This window comes from Cervus canadensis, chromosome 19 (assembly GCF_019320065.1).
Source record: "Cervus canadensis isolate Bull #8, Minnesota chromosome 19, ASM1932006v1, whole genome shotgun sequence".
Lineage (NCBI taxonomy): Eukaryota > Metazoa > Chordata > Mammalia > Artiodactyla > Cervidae > Cervus > Cervus canadensis.
In genome coordinates, this window is record NC_057404.1 from 56,411,122 (window position 1) to 56,425,942 (window position 14,821).

At 36.3% G+C, this 14,821-nt stretch overlaps 1 long non-coding RNA gene across 1 annotated transcript in view; it reads right to left on the minus strand.

The window, feature by feature from the left end:
• LOC122422140 overlaps positions 1–14,821 on the minus strand; it is a 61,708-nt gene that overhangs the window by 44,919 nt on the left and 1,968 nt on the right. Inside the window, exon 2 of the long non-coding RNA XR_006263739.1 lies at positions 12,212–12,291. This is a non-coding gene — a long non-coding RNA (uncharacterized LOC122422140). The remainder of the gene's footprint in view (positions 1–12,211; positions 12,292–14,821) is intronic.

A 14,821-nucleotide genomic window follows, 5' to 3' on the forward strand; every position in this document is an offset into this window, starting at 1 on the left:
GGTGAATACTTTCCATTTCTTAACTCAATATTTGAAAGGACTTGATAATTTAAAGTAACTAATTATTGGTTATTACAAAATCAAGGCAAATATGGAAAATAATTTTTAGTCAAAATGATCATTACTGCATCCACTTAAAGTTTCACATTTTCTAAATAGGCTCCTTTATAAATGTTTTAGCAGCTTGGAAATGGAGAGAGCCAATTACTTTCACAAAGGCTGATGTGGAGCAAAATGTCCAGTCAGTGAGAATGAAAAGTACATCCTGAACTTTCCAAATCAGGGCACAGCTGGGCACACCAGCAGACTTATTAATTCTGGAATTTCCTCACTCTGCTGCTTATGCAAGATAAAACTTACATGACATCATTGCAGTTTCTCAGCCACAACTGCTTTTTATTAAGCTTAGCTAAGTATTGCTCTGAATGCCCCTTTTCTTATGAAAAATACTTTCGACCTCCACATGCTCTATTTTGTAGGAAGAAGGGCAGTTTACTTTCTATGAAAGGTGGAAGAATGCCAGGCTTTTGCCAAAAGAACAAGCAAGGGGAATCTATTTCAAACTAACTGATCAAAGCACTTCACAAACACACAAAAGGATTTTTAGAAAATTATAATGCTTTAAAAAGTTTAACTTTTCAGAGGTAAGAAAAAAGCAAAATTGTAAAATTGTATAAGAATTTCAATAGCTGAAGATGATGTATTATTAGATAAGTAAAAACGTGTGTCCCTATTTAAATTCCTTAAATGAAAGAACTAGAATTCAACTCAGGATACAAACCTCCCCTGACTTCTCAATATAATGTGATTTCAACAGGAAGATTTGGTGCATATGGGCAAAGAGCAGCTGGCGGGGGAGCTATTTCTAAGAGGTTATAGTTCGGATTCAAAATGAATGTGCTTATTATTCTGGATTGTGTAATATTTTGAAACACATTTCCACAACAACTTAGGCAGTATAGGAGATGGAGACAGTTCAGGAAACAGAACCGGAAAAAGTCAGAAAGAAAAAAGGTAAATTCTGCTGATTTGGTACAGAAGAATTGGTATAGAAGCTGCAGCACTAGTAAAATAAATCTAAAAGAACAGGGGGAAGAAAGGAATGCCAGAATGAAGTAGGCTGAAAAGAATTAATTGCATTATTCTGTGGTTTCTAGAGCTTTCTCCTCACTCCTTCTGAAGTATTTCGTTCTATGTATATCAATTGTCTAATATGAACTGTCACCTAAATAGATACTCTCATACATTTTCTTTATCATCACTTACTTATAAACTGCATATAAAAAAGCAGTTGCATTTAAATGTGCCAGCTATTTGCTGATTTATCACTAATTAATAATATAATCTCAAGCAATTTACTTTACTCTGGAATTTTCTCCAACTATTTCTGTTTCACAGGCCACTTCCGCCCAAGACCTTCCCTGACCGCCGAGAGCACACATACAACCCCTTACTGTGCTTTTGGTTTTCTGTATAACCCTTGTTACTTCCTAACATAATGTATCAGTCTGGGTCCTCTGAGAAGCAGAAGCCAAGATGCAGTTAAATCTGTAACAATTGTATTAGGAAAATGGGGAGACAGGTCAAAGAAAGGCTGGGAGAGATCCAAGGGACCTCAGGTGGAACTGTACGGATATGTTCTAGACTGCCTGACAGTCCAGGGAAAATTCAGCAAGGTTGTTGGAAAATCTGCGAGCCAACATCATCTGCAGGAGAGGTCGAGCGTTTCTCAGCAGCATGTCTGCCTTAGGGTCACTGTCATGGTTACTCACGGGCTGGGAGCAGACTGTGAAAGGCAGACTCAGCACTAATGCAGTGATGGAAGTCAGAGTAAGGAGAGCTGGGGCCCTCAGTCAGCTACGTTGTTTAAGACCCGCAAGTTGTAGCCGCCACACACAATATATTTACTCCTTTATTATTTATCTCACCCACTGGAATGAATGCTCTCTGAGGATAGAGACTGCCTTTTTTATTAGCTGCTGTATCCTCTATGCCTGATATATAGTGAAGAACAATAAAATTTTTTAAATAAATAAATTCATCTTAATTATGGGGATAATTAGCTATTATTAGTAACAAAAAATTATCAAGACCACACAGTAAGAAAGCAAAGACATTTAGAATGAAATTAGATTAGGTTACACTGGAACTGCTTTGGGATAAATATATTTGACCCTGATTTAGAAGTAAAATATGTTGGAGCAGTGAGTATATTAAACACACGTATAATCAGAAACACTAACATGGCCTGACTATTTTTTAGGATAAGCATTAATGCCAACTCTGCCCTCAGACTCAAAATTTCAGTTAGCGTAGACTTTTTAGGATCTTGCTAAAACAGTGCAATTTCTTGTGAGCATTCACATACTTTGTAGGTCACTTGAGAATTTAAAAAAATCAATATGATGGATATTTCTCTCGATCAGTATACCCTACCTCTTTTAGAAAATACATTATACAACCAGAAAGGAGTTCCCAAGGACAGATGGCTACATAATCCTTCATTTTTAAAAAAAAAACTAAAATGACTTTTCATTCATGCACCTGCTGGGAATATTTCAAATTATCAGGTATGTAGCCCCTGGATTCTAATGTTTTGGTGCAGTCATCTCTGTAGTACAATGAAAAAAAACATTCACCCCAAAGTCCTTTCTCTGGGGAGTTTCCACGTTGTTTAAAGAATTGAGGCATCTGAGAGTCATAAACAGGGAAAGGAGCTGATTCCTCCACGTGCTGATGCTAACATAATGGAAAACTTACCTAAATATAACCAACCTGAAATAACTGTTTCTTCTTTTCCAACTTATCTTGAAAAAGCAGGACTACTTTCCAAGCTTAACTTTAAACTCAGTACCTAATATTTATTTTACCTTTCTTCTACCTGGATGGAAAACTAGAGCTAATCTTGATTAGCCTACTTGCCTCAGGTTGCATGTCTCCTGGGCAAGGCTGTCTTCTGGGTCAGCTGAGCACTCTAGGCTCAGCTGCTATTTCTGAACATAAAGTCAAATGCAAACACGGACCACATTTATTCAAGAAACATTCTATACTTCTGATACATAGAAAGGATGTGGATATAATTTATGATTATTACAATAAGTTTCCCCCAAAACTCATCAAAATATATTAAAGAGACATTAAACTTAAAATACTATAGACAAGGTGCATGGCACCCCTAAAATCATTATGTTGAAATCCTACTCCCATATGATTAGTATTAGGAGGTGGAGACTTTAGGAGGTAATTAAATGATAAGCGTGTAGTGCTCATGAATGGGATTAGTATCTTATAAAAGAGATCCACAAAGCTCTCTTGCCCATTTTCCCCTGTGAGTACAGAGAGAAGATGGCCAAATACAAATCAGGAAGTAGATTCATACCAGACACCAATCTGTCAGCACCTTGCCCTTGGATGTCCCAGCTTCTAGAACTATGGGAAATAAATTTCTGTTGTCTATAACGCACTCAATCTATGTTATCGTAGCCTGAACAGACTAAGATGCATAGCAACACAGAAAAATTATCATGTTTTCAGATGCATTTACATATAATATTAATTATGGCTAATGATCATAATTATCAGAATGCATTAGACTATGCTGCTTATACAAATCCATACACTGATGTTTATTTAAGTGTCCTCTTATGAATCCAAAAGGATATTAATATTTTAGATATTAATATATAGATAATTAGAATAATCAAAACAGTTATTCTTTTACCAAATACAAGGCACTAGTACTGTTACTATCATAATACTAACTCTCTTTGGTTTATTTTTATTTATTTATTTTTTTTCTGAATTTGACCTTCTTCTCTCTTTGGTTTAAATAAACAATCATTTGCTTAGAACCACAGAACTTTAGAATTAGCCTCTATCTTGAAATATTTTATATCAATTCCCTCATTTAAGGAACAGAAACTTAGATCAGAGAAGAAACTGACATTGTCTCACATTGCATGCCTAAAATTAGAACCCAAGGGTTCTGCTTCTGATCTTTTAATAACACTACTCCCACTATCTTATTCCCTCTCCTATCTCAGTGGAGAACACAACCATCCAGACCATGGGCACAATCAACACACTTTCTGGTGACATAACATCCTGTACATGATTTCATATTTATCTGTATCTATATAAATATAGCCTTATATGATTTGTATACCTTATTTATTAGCCACAAATAAATAAAACTGTGAGTCAGGATTATGTCAGTAAAATGTAGAAACAGAGAGTAAAGTTTTTTTTGAAAAACAATGTTAAAAAATTTTACTTTAAACAGTAAAAAAAAAAGTTAATATGACAATATTGAAACAAAATGAATATTCTTCCTAACTGGAAGGGAATAAAATTCCATACTCTTTAGTATTAAAGGAAAGAGTAAATGTTGCTCCTTCCACTAAAAACCTCTTGGTCCATGTCTTTCAAGTTATAGTTGTGTCCTGTTAGGGGATTTAAAAATTAACTTAGATTAGAAGCTTTTCAAATGAAATAGAATAGAATAAAAGAGAATATCAGAGCATACCACTCTTAGAAACAGTATTATTTCAGGAAACTACTTTTTTTTTTTAAATATATATGTGTTCTTGTAAACTGGATCACAACGTAAAATACACTGCTTATTCTAGGTTGTGGTCTAAGATGTTTGAAAATTACTGCTCTACCTACTACTAAATACTGTTTAAAACTGAAATGTCAGCATTGTTATTGGTAACTGGAAATGTTTTTCTCCACCACATCAAAACTATTATAACTAATTTAATAGAGTTCTTCAGAATTAAAAGAATCTGAAACAGTAGCAGAGCAAAACTTGTAGAAAACAATTTAATCAGAAACTTTGATTTAAAAATTTACAAAAAGGCATTCCAGGGATATTACTTGCCAAAAGTTTGTTTTTTTCCTCCAGCACAATTTCAGTTTGAGGGCTTGTTTTACAGACAAGAGACTGAAAACTCAAGACCACTAACAGTTAAGGAAAAAAGAAATTAAATACTCTAAATTTAATTCATGCCTTTACCTATAATTCTTTGAATTATTTCTATCACTGAATATTTTCCAATAATTTTACTACTGTATTAAACAACAAACTTATTTTCTTTTGTGACATGATTTCAACGAGGAAGTTCAACTTGAAAACACTGGTGCCCTGAATATCTTTGCCATCTTTACAAAGCAAAGTGCTCTCCAGGGCAACTTCCTTTGGGTTCGTGGCTTCAGCCAATATGCAATGAGTGAAAGACATAGTGTTATTTCACTATTGTATTTCTTAAAGAACTACATCAAAAACAAGTCAGTCTCAAGATATAAAACAGTATGTGTGTGTGTGCATACGTGTGTGTGTGTGTGTACACATATACATCAGAGAGGCTTAGATTTGTTAGATTCCAAAGAGGTAGGAAATTAAGTTTGATAAATTCTGAACACCTTACTGTTTTTCATAAAGTCAGAACACTACTACAGATATCACAATTCAGAAAAAGATAAGCTTTACCTATGAAATGCTCTTGACTTCTTCCTTTTGTTTCCCTTCTGTTGTCTTTCAGAAAGGGACAAAGGTGTCAATTTTGTTTATCACCAGTGTTTGAATATGGAAGAAATTTGGTTGTACTTTAAGAAACAAAAGAGTGCTATCTCCTGTGAAATTTCAGAATATATCATATAAAATATTTTATACCAGGCAAATTCCAAGTGACTAGAAACTGAATTTTAGTCCTGCTTCTATCAGTGTCTAGCATGTCCCTCAGTTTAAGTGCTCTCATCTGTAAAATAAGGGATTTCAGCAAACTAACCTCTCAGATCCTTTCCATCTCTAAGATTCTAAGGAACTATACAAATATAACATGTTATAAAACTTGGTTTCAAAAAATTAAAGAGAAATTAAATTCATGCACAAAAATCCTAGCAATAGCTTTCGATCAAAACCTAGATGGTTTTGGCCTTTACTTCTGGATTTATTAGTATGGCACACATTGCCTTCCTCATTTTGACTTACTATATTTCCGGGCTGTAACCAGATGTCATACTTAACTGATAGTTCTTTTATTAAATCATTCAGTTTGTTTACTGAGTGCCTACTATATGGCAGACACTGTGCTAAGTACCTCACTTTCACTGTTTCTAAAATCAGGATATTAATCATATCTAAATATTAATACTTTACAATTGTTAGGAAAGTTATATAAAATACTTTGAATAAAGCACTTAGTTCCTGACATGCTTTGTAATTAGGTAACAACTGGGAAAAGACTTCATTTCACATCTTTAGAATGTCGAATCATGTGGTCCAATTTCTTCTTTTAAGGATCAAGAAAAGTTAAAAGAGGTAAACTAACCTCCCCACAGCACACATTTACTTGAGAGCAAGAGAGTTCCATAATTCTCTATCCATTCTTTCTATCATATATGTTGCTTTTGGACACAAGTAATTTCACTGTCTGTTTTTTTTTCATTCTTTCCCTCAGATTACAAAACACTGCTTAAAAAAAAATCAAGCAAATATATGCCCATAGCAGTGGCCTGCCTGTCAACAGCAATCCAGTAAGGGATTAGCTAGTACACACTGCTATGTACAGATGAGGAAACTAGGTTTTCGAGTAGTTACTAACTGCTCAAGGTCACACAATAAATAGTAAAGTCAGGATTTGAACCTAAGTCTGTCCAAATCTAAACGTCATGCTTTTTATGACATCATGTTGCCCTTAAACATGGTCTCTACTTAGCTTTCTAAATAATTTTAATGCTGCCACTAGTGGTTAATGTGGGCTATAGCTGGAACTGAATGTCAGGGATCCAACCTTCACCAACATTTTCCTCAACGATTTAGCTGAAGTTAAAGAATATGTCATTAATTTTGGTAGTATAAAAATGGAGGAAGAATACTAAATCTTAAGAAATATGGACTAAAACTTCAAAAACCAATAGGATGTTTTAAAGAAATGAAGGAAACAGATGATGAAGATGCCTATGTGCTGAAGTAATACAAGCATTTGTGTCCAAAAAAACTAGGGGCGTTAAAATTTGTGAAACGTGCCTTAATACCAATTCATAACAACAAAATAATGAAACAAAAAAGTTAGTATTTTGAACACAAACTTACATTGGCTAATGAAATGACATCATTACAAAATACCTTAAAACAATCTTACTTAAACTGCTGAACCAAGAGAGGAAATAATTTGCTCAAACCATTATCATGCTGAATTACATTCACCCATTCCAGTCCATTTTAGTTCACTGATGACTAATGTCAATGTTCATTCTTCCCATCTCCTGTTTGACCACTTCTAATTTACCTTGAATGGACGAATATAACTCAGATGACCGTTATATCTACTACTGTGGGCAAGAATCCCTTAGAAGAAATGGAGTAGCCATCACATTCAACATAAGAGTCTGAAATGCAGTACTTAGGTGCAATCTCAAAAATGACAGAATGATCTCTGTTGTATCCAAGGCAAACTATTCAGTATCATAGTAATCCAAGTCTATGCCAATCCAGTAATGCTGAAGAAGCTAAAGTTGAATGGTTCTATGAAGACTTACAAGACCGTCCAGAAATAACACCAAAAAAAGATGTCCTTTTCATTACAAGGGACTGAAATGCAAAACTAGGAAGTCAAGAGACATACCTGGAGTAACATGCAAGTTTGGCCTCAGAGAACAAAATGAAGCAGGGCAAAGGCTAACAGAGTTATCCCAAGAGAACACACTAGTCATAGCAAACACCCTCTTCCATCAACACAAGAGACAAATTTACACATGGACATCACCAGGTGGTCAATACCGAAAGCAGATTGATTATATTCTTTTTTTTTTTTTTTTTGGGCGCCCGCCGCCGCCGCCATGCTGCCCGGCCAGCGCGCGCACAGCGGGCGGGGGCGGGGCCAGATTGATTATATTCTTTGCAGCCAAAGCTGGAGAAGCTCTATATAGTAAGCAAAAACAAGACTGGGAGCTGACTGTGACTCAGAACATGAACTCCTTATTGCCAAATTCATACTTAAATTGAAGAAAGTAGGGAAAAGCACTAGACCATTCAGTTATGACCTAAATCAAATCCCTAACGATGATACAGTGGAAGGGACAAATAGATTCAAGGGATTAGATCGGATAGACAGAGTGCTTGATGAACTATGGACGGAGGTTTGTGACATTGTACAGGAGGCAGGGAGCAAGACCATCCACAAGAAAAAGAAATGCAAAATGGCAAAATGGTTGTCTGAGGAGGACTTACAAATAGCTGTGAAAAGAAGAGAAGCTAAAGGCAAAGGAGAAAAGGAAATATAGAACCATTTGAATGCAGAGTTCGAAGGAATAGCAAGGAGAGATAAGAAAGCCTTCCTCAGTGATCAGTGCAAAGAAATAGAGGAACAACAGAATGGGAAAGACTAGAGATCTCTTCAAGAAAATCAGAGATACCAAGGGAACATTTCATGCAAAGATGGGCTCAATAAAGGACAGAAATGGTATGGACCTAACAGAAGCAAAAGAGATTAAAATGAGGTGGCAAGAATACACAGAAGAACTATATAGAAAAGATCTTCATGACCCAGCTAACCATGATGATGTTATCACTCACCTAGAGCCAGACATCCTGGAATGCAGTCAAGTGGGCCTTAGGAAGCACCACTACGAACAAAGCTAGTGGAGGTGATGGAATTCCAGTTGAGCTATTTCAAATCCTAAAAGACGATGCTGTGAAAGTGCTGCACTCAATATGTCAGCAAATATGGAAAACTCAGCAGTGGCCACAGGACTGGAAAAGGTCAGTTTTCATTCCAATCCCAAAGGGCAATGCCAAAGAATGTTCAAACTACTGCACAATTGCACTCATCTCACACGCTAGTGAAGCAATGCTCAAAATTCTCCAAGCCAGACTTCAACCGTGTGTGAACCATTAACTTCCAGATGTTCAAGGTGGATTTAGAAAAGGCAGAGGAACCAGAGATCAAATTGACAACATCTGCTGGATTATAGAAAAAGCAAGAGAATCCCAGAAAAATATCTACTTCTGCTTTATTGAAAACATCGAAGCCTTTGAATGTGTAGATTACAACAAACTGTGGAAAATGCTTCAAGAGATGGGAATACCAGACTACCTTACCTGCCTCCTGAGAAATCTGTATGCAGGTCAAGAAGCAACAGTTAGAACTGGACATGGAAAAACAGACTGATTCCAAATTGGGAAAGGAGTACATGAAGGCTGTATATTGTCACCCTGCTTATTTAACGTCTATGGAGAGTACATCATGCAGAATTCCTGGGCTGGATGAAGCACAAGCTGGAATCAAGATTGCCGGGAGAAATATCAACAACTTCAGATGTGCAGATGATACCACCCTTACGGCAGAAAGTAAAGAGTAACTAAAAAGCCTCTTGATGAAAGTGAAAGAGGAAAGTAAAAAAGCTGGTTTAAATCTCAACATTCAAGAAACTAAGATCATGGCATCCGGTCCCATCACTTCATGGCAAACGGATGGAGAAGCAACGGAAACAGTGACAGACTTTATTTTCTAGGGCTCCAAAATCACTGCAGATGGTGAAAATGACTGCAGCCATGGAATTAAAAGACGCTTGCTCCTTGGAAGAAAAGCTATGACCAACCTAGACAGCATACTAAAAAGCAGAGACGTCATTTTTCCAGCAAAGCTCCATTTAGTCAAAGCTATGTATTTTCCAGTAATCATGTATGGATGTGAGAGTTGGACTATAAAGAAAGCTGAGTGCCAAAGAATTGATGCTTTTGAACTGTGGTGCTGGAGAAGACTCTTAAGAGTCCCCTGGACTGCGAGGAGATCAGACCATCAATCCTCAAGGAAATCAGTCCTGAATATTCATTGGAAGGACTGATGTTGAAGCCGAAACTCCAATACTTTGGCCACATGATGCAAAGAACTGACTCACTGGAAAAGACCCTGATGCTGGGAAAGATTGAAGGCAGGAGGAGAAGGAGATGACAGAGGATGAGATGGTTGGATGGCATCACCGACTCGATGGACATGAGATTGAGCAAGCTCCAGGAATTGGTGGTGGACAGGGAAGCCTGGTGTGCTGCAGTCCATGGGGTCGCAAAGAGTCGGACAAGACTGAGCAACTGAACTGAACTGAAAATCATGCTAATTGCAGAAATTTGTTTGGTGTTTTTTTTTTTTTTGGTCGCCATATTTTTTTCAAAAGTTGACAATGCAATTGCATCCTGAAGTCAGTTTCATGGATTATGATGCCTGTTAGTGCATTTTCCAGGGACATGTCGATAAGTCTATTGTCAGTGAACACAGATAACAGCCTTCTTAGATGAGGCCCAACGTAGAGGAAAAAGCATTTTAGATGATGACAGAAAAATGTTTTCCTGTTACTTATAACTTAAATATCACATTCACTTATAATTTCAGATCAAACAAACTTAAGCCATAAGCTCATGCTTATTTCTATTCTTTCACTCTCACTCTTTACATTCTACTCATATTCTACTTTCCCATAGTTCTGATTCTTTTTCTTATTTATGTTTGACCATTGTTTTATATTATATGTTAGAATTTATTTTATTTTTTAGAATTTACTTTAAATCTTTGTGGGATAAGGTGAAGTAGAATGAATTAATGAGCAGATTAGTTTAATATTTTACTAGGCCTTCAAAAATTTTTTGAGAAAACTTTTAGTTTGAAAACACAAAACATGTTTTCAAAGTTCAGTAGTGTCTTATGAAAAAGAGAACATAGATCTCTGTTGCTATAAAGGACAGAAATAAGATCTGTGTATAGAAATTACTAGAAGGTGAATTTCAACTCACTGTGATGGAAATTTCTCAGTCGTTAAAGAAGTCTTAAAAAGAGGAGGATGTCTCACAAAACATCAAGTTTTCTACCACTGTTACCATATTTGAACAGAAGTTGGACAACTACTGGCAGGGATAATCCTTTAGTGAGTAGGAGGCTGGACCAGAAGGAATCTAAAGCCTTGTGTATCTTTGAGACTGTAATAAAATACATATTATAGCAAGAAAAACAATATACAGGTTCTTATAGCAACACATTATTATTGATGACAGCAGTATTGGTAACTGTAATAATAACACTAACGGCCATAATAACATAGTATACGACTTTACAGTTGCTTTTATCTGGGGCATCATCAAAAGACATCGTATATAAGTATTATTTCTCATCCCGATTTTACAGATAAGAAAATTAGGATGTTTCAAAGTGAAATAACAAAGGTAATGAAATTGCTTAAGCTGACAATCAGTCAGCAAAATTAAGGAGGTTACTGGTTAAACAACTCAATGTGGTTAACTAGCTAATGTTGACTCTATTATAGCAGAGGCTTAGAAAGATTGGAATATAAGGCCAGTAATGTTTTGCCTAAGGAAGAGCTGGCTAAGATGCTACGGATACTGAATTTGATCTTCTGATGTTTAACAAAAGGTCATGCTGCAGAGCTTTAAGTTTAGTGAACATTCAGTTCCTGAATTACCTATTTTATAAGAGACTAGAGAACCCGTCTGTGGGGTTGCACAGAGTCGGACACGACTGAAGTGACTTTAGCAGCAGCAGCAGCAGAGAACCCTTAGGAACTTTTCTCTTTCCCCTCTCCTCCAAAGCTGCGTTATTCTTTCAGACCAGATACTGTAAATGACAAGGCACACTGCCACAAGCACTTCTGAGCTTACAGTTTTATAGCTTTGTACACAGAGGAAAAAAAGGATCTTTCCTGTAAGCTCTATTAATAATTTGAAAACTCCTGAGAAAGAATACTGATTAGCTCAAATCACCCATACACTAATCACCACAGCCAGAAAATGATGAAATGCTCAACATGGAGTTATGCCCATCCTGGGGTTAAGTGGTATGGATCGATTATTACTGATAAAAGTGGGAAAGGACAAAGCAATATATGTCCACAATACATATTTTCTTAATTGAAAAAAATTAAAATGCATATTAACCAGGTACTTCTAAATACAGTTTTGAAACAGCTTTTTAAAGACATGCACATATTAAAAAATTAGGTCTTCTAAACTTCTTAGTTTGATCAAGCAATTTTATATCATTTTTGGTACTATTCGTCCTTGTTTCTTTTTTCCTTCCTGATTGATTCTCTTTACTTCACAAACATTAGTTAAATTGGCCATATTATGATTCTAATTTTGGTTCTGATTGCGAGAAGCTACTTAGGAAGGAAGGGTATTTGTGGTGTACATCTGAATACTGACCTCAGACCAGCAGACTTCCAGAAGACACTCTGAGTGATGACAACTTCCTTCCAGGTATCTTCACTCTGTTCTCTCAGTAACTGCATATTTTAATTTTACAGAAAAAAAGAAGAAAAAGCCTTATTGTTAAGTTTTCATTCTGTGACATATTGCAGATCCAGATTCAGGTGTCAAATAACTCTTTATTGATGCCCTACTCTGTGCCACTGTATTAGCCTTTACAGAAAGAATAATGATGGAGAGAGGCTTTTCATGGGATCTGCTTTCTAGATAGTGAGAAAGACAATAAACAAATAAACTAAATAATCACAGGTTGTGAAAAGTGGTATGAGATGAATAAACAGAACACTGTGATAGAGATAGACAGGAAGTTCTAAGTCAAAGATGACTTCTAGGAAGACAAAGTTAAAACTAGAGTATAGAGGATGAAAAGGAGTCAGCCACCTGGAGACTCAAGGCAAGGCACTGTAGGTCAGGGTTTCTCAACTTTGGCACTAATGACATTTTGAAACATATAATTCTTTGTTGTGGGTGACTGTTTTGCCTGTTGTGGGGTGTTTAGCAGCAGAATTGGCCTCACCCCAATTGGACACCAGTAGCAGCACTCCCTTCCTACCCTGTGACAATCAGCAATGTATTGGCCTTTGCCAAATGTCCCTTGAGAGACAATATCACCCTCCATTAAGAACCAGGGTTCTAGGCATAGGGAATAAAGAGTGCAAAATCCTTGATAGCATGAGATGCTGTTAGGGAGGGAAGAACAGCTTCTTCAGGTATCTATTTGGATTTTATTTTATGTAGATAGTTAAGTCTTTGAACAATTTTAAGTAGGGGGGGTAACATGTAAACATTTAAAATAGGCTACTTTGGCTGCTGTGTGGGAAATATATATTTAAAACCATGAGGATAAAATCTGGTCTTAGGGCCAGGCATTATGGAACACCATCATCTAGAAAGTCTAAGAGAAAAGCAGGTTGAAAAGGAACAACCAAATAGGTTGGAGGAAAGCCATGTAAGAGGATGGTGTTACAAAAATTGGGATGTGAGTCAAAGAGGAAGTGGTTGATTATGACTAGATTTTTTGGTTGGCCTCATCATCACTGAAGGTTTCTCTGGAATTGCACTGGTTTCGCTCATCTTCTTGCCTTACTACAATTTCCCATACAAATCTGTATATAATTCCAAACTAAACATCCTGTTCAAGAACTTAAAAGGCTTCCTATTATAGCCCTGCATTGGCTTTGTTAATTCCTGTTTCTAAAACTTTGCTCTTGAATAGTCATATCTCCTCCGCAGTGCCTTCAAATATGCCTACCCATGAACCTTCCAAGTTGAAGCTCATATCTGATCTCCCATACAATACAAGCTTTCCCCAACAATTCTGGTCCACACAGATGTCTCTATTCTCTAAAAAATTAACAGAACTAGTTTTTAAGCCCATCCATTGAACACATTTGTTACCTATCTATGCCAGGCACTGTGGTATGCTCTGGAAATACACAGTGGAAAAAATATAGTCCCTGTTCTCTAGAAGTTTACTAAGACGATAACACTTGTCAACATTTCTTTCATGCAATTAGGAAAAAAGTAATTAGTCTCACATCCAATCATGAGACAGCCATTTAGCTACAACTTCTCTATACTGTATAGATAAAGTTTCACTTTATCCTACCTAGCTCATTCATGGTTTGCCATGTCTTTAGCTGTTGTTTACCTCCTGGAACTACCGGATGACTGATTCTCAGGATAGAATACTGCTACTTCCACCACTTATTAGTGAGTAGGGTGAATAGAACCACAAAATGGTACATCTCCCGAAGTCTGCTTTACAATCATTCCAGAATAATAAGGAGGCATGTAAGTGTGGTGGTGCTGATGATGTAAACTTTGGCTTGGCCTCATTCAAACAACATAAGATGGTCTTTGGCATTCCAAATCTTTCCTTTCATGATCTCAAGTCAGTGAGAAGTGCAGAGATTTTTCCTCATTAATTTAGGTCTGCCCAGTAAAATAACTATTGAATTAAACATATACACACTGAGAACAAACAGTAATTCTCAGAGGCAGTACATTTAAAACTTATATTGTGACATTTCTAACCACAAAGTTTTTTGGGAGCAACTCCTGTCCTAAAATACAGCGCACTGTCAATTTTCCTTTTTTTCATCTGTTTGCTTCAGACTTCCCATTTGACTCTAACTTGTGACCTCGCATACCATGTAAAACTCAGTACTTAAATATGCCAAGTAGCAGCAGAAAGTTTGAAGTTACATGATTAAAAAGCTGTACAGTCATGGTTTTGTCAAATTCTTGAGCATGGTAAACTGAAGGGCATTCTTCTATAATCTTGAAAGGAGGCAGGGAGATAGTATGAGTCTTTATTATCCATAGTTCAAATTATTTTTCATGAGTGCTCTGTCAGTTACATTTGCAAAGAAATAACTATAGTACAACATAATTGTTATAAATAAATCCAAAAAAGGTGAAGGAAGGGCAAATCTGTCTCAGGAAGTTATGAAAGTTTCCATGGATGAAATAAGTATTCAACTGAGACCTAAAAGATCTTGAGAGAACCTAGCAGAAACACAGATGAGCAAGGAATTCTATATA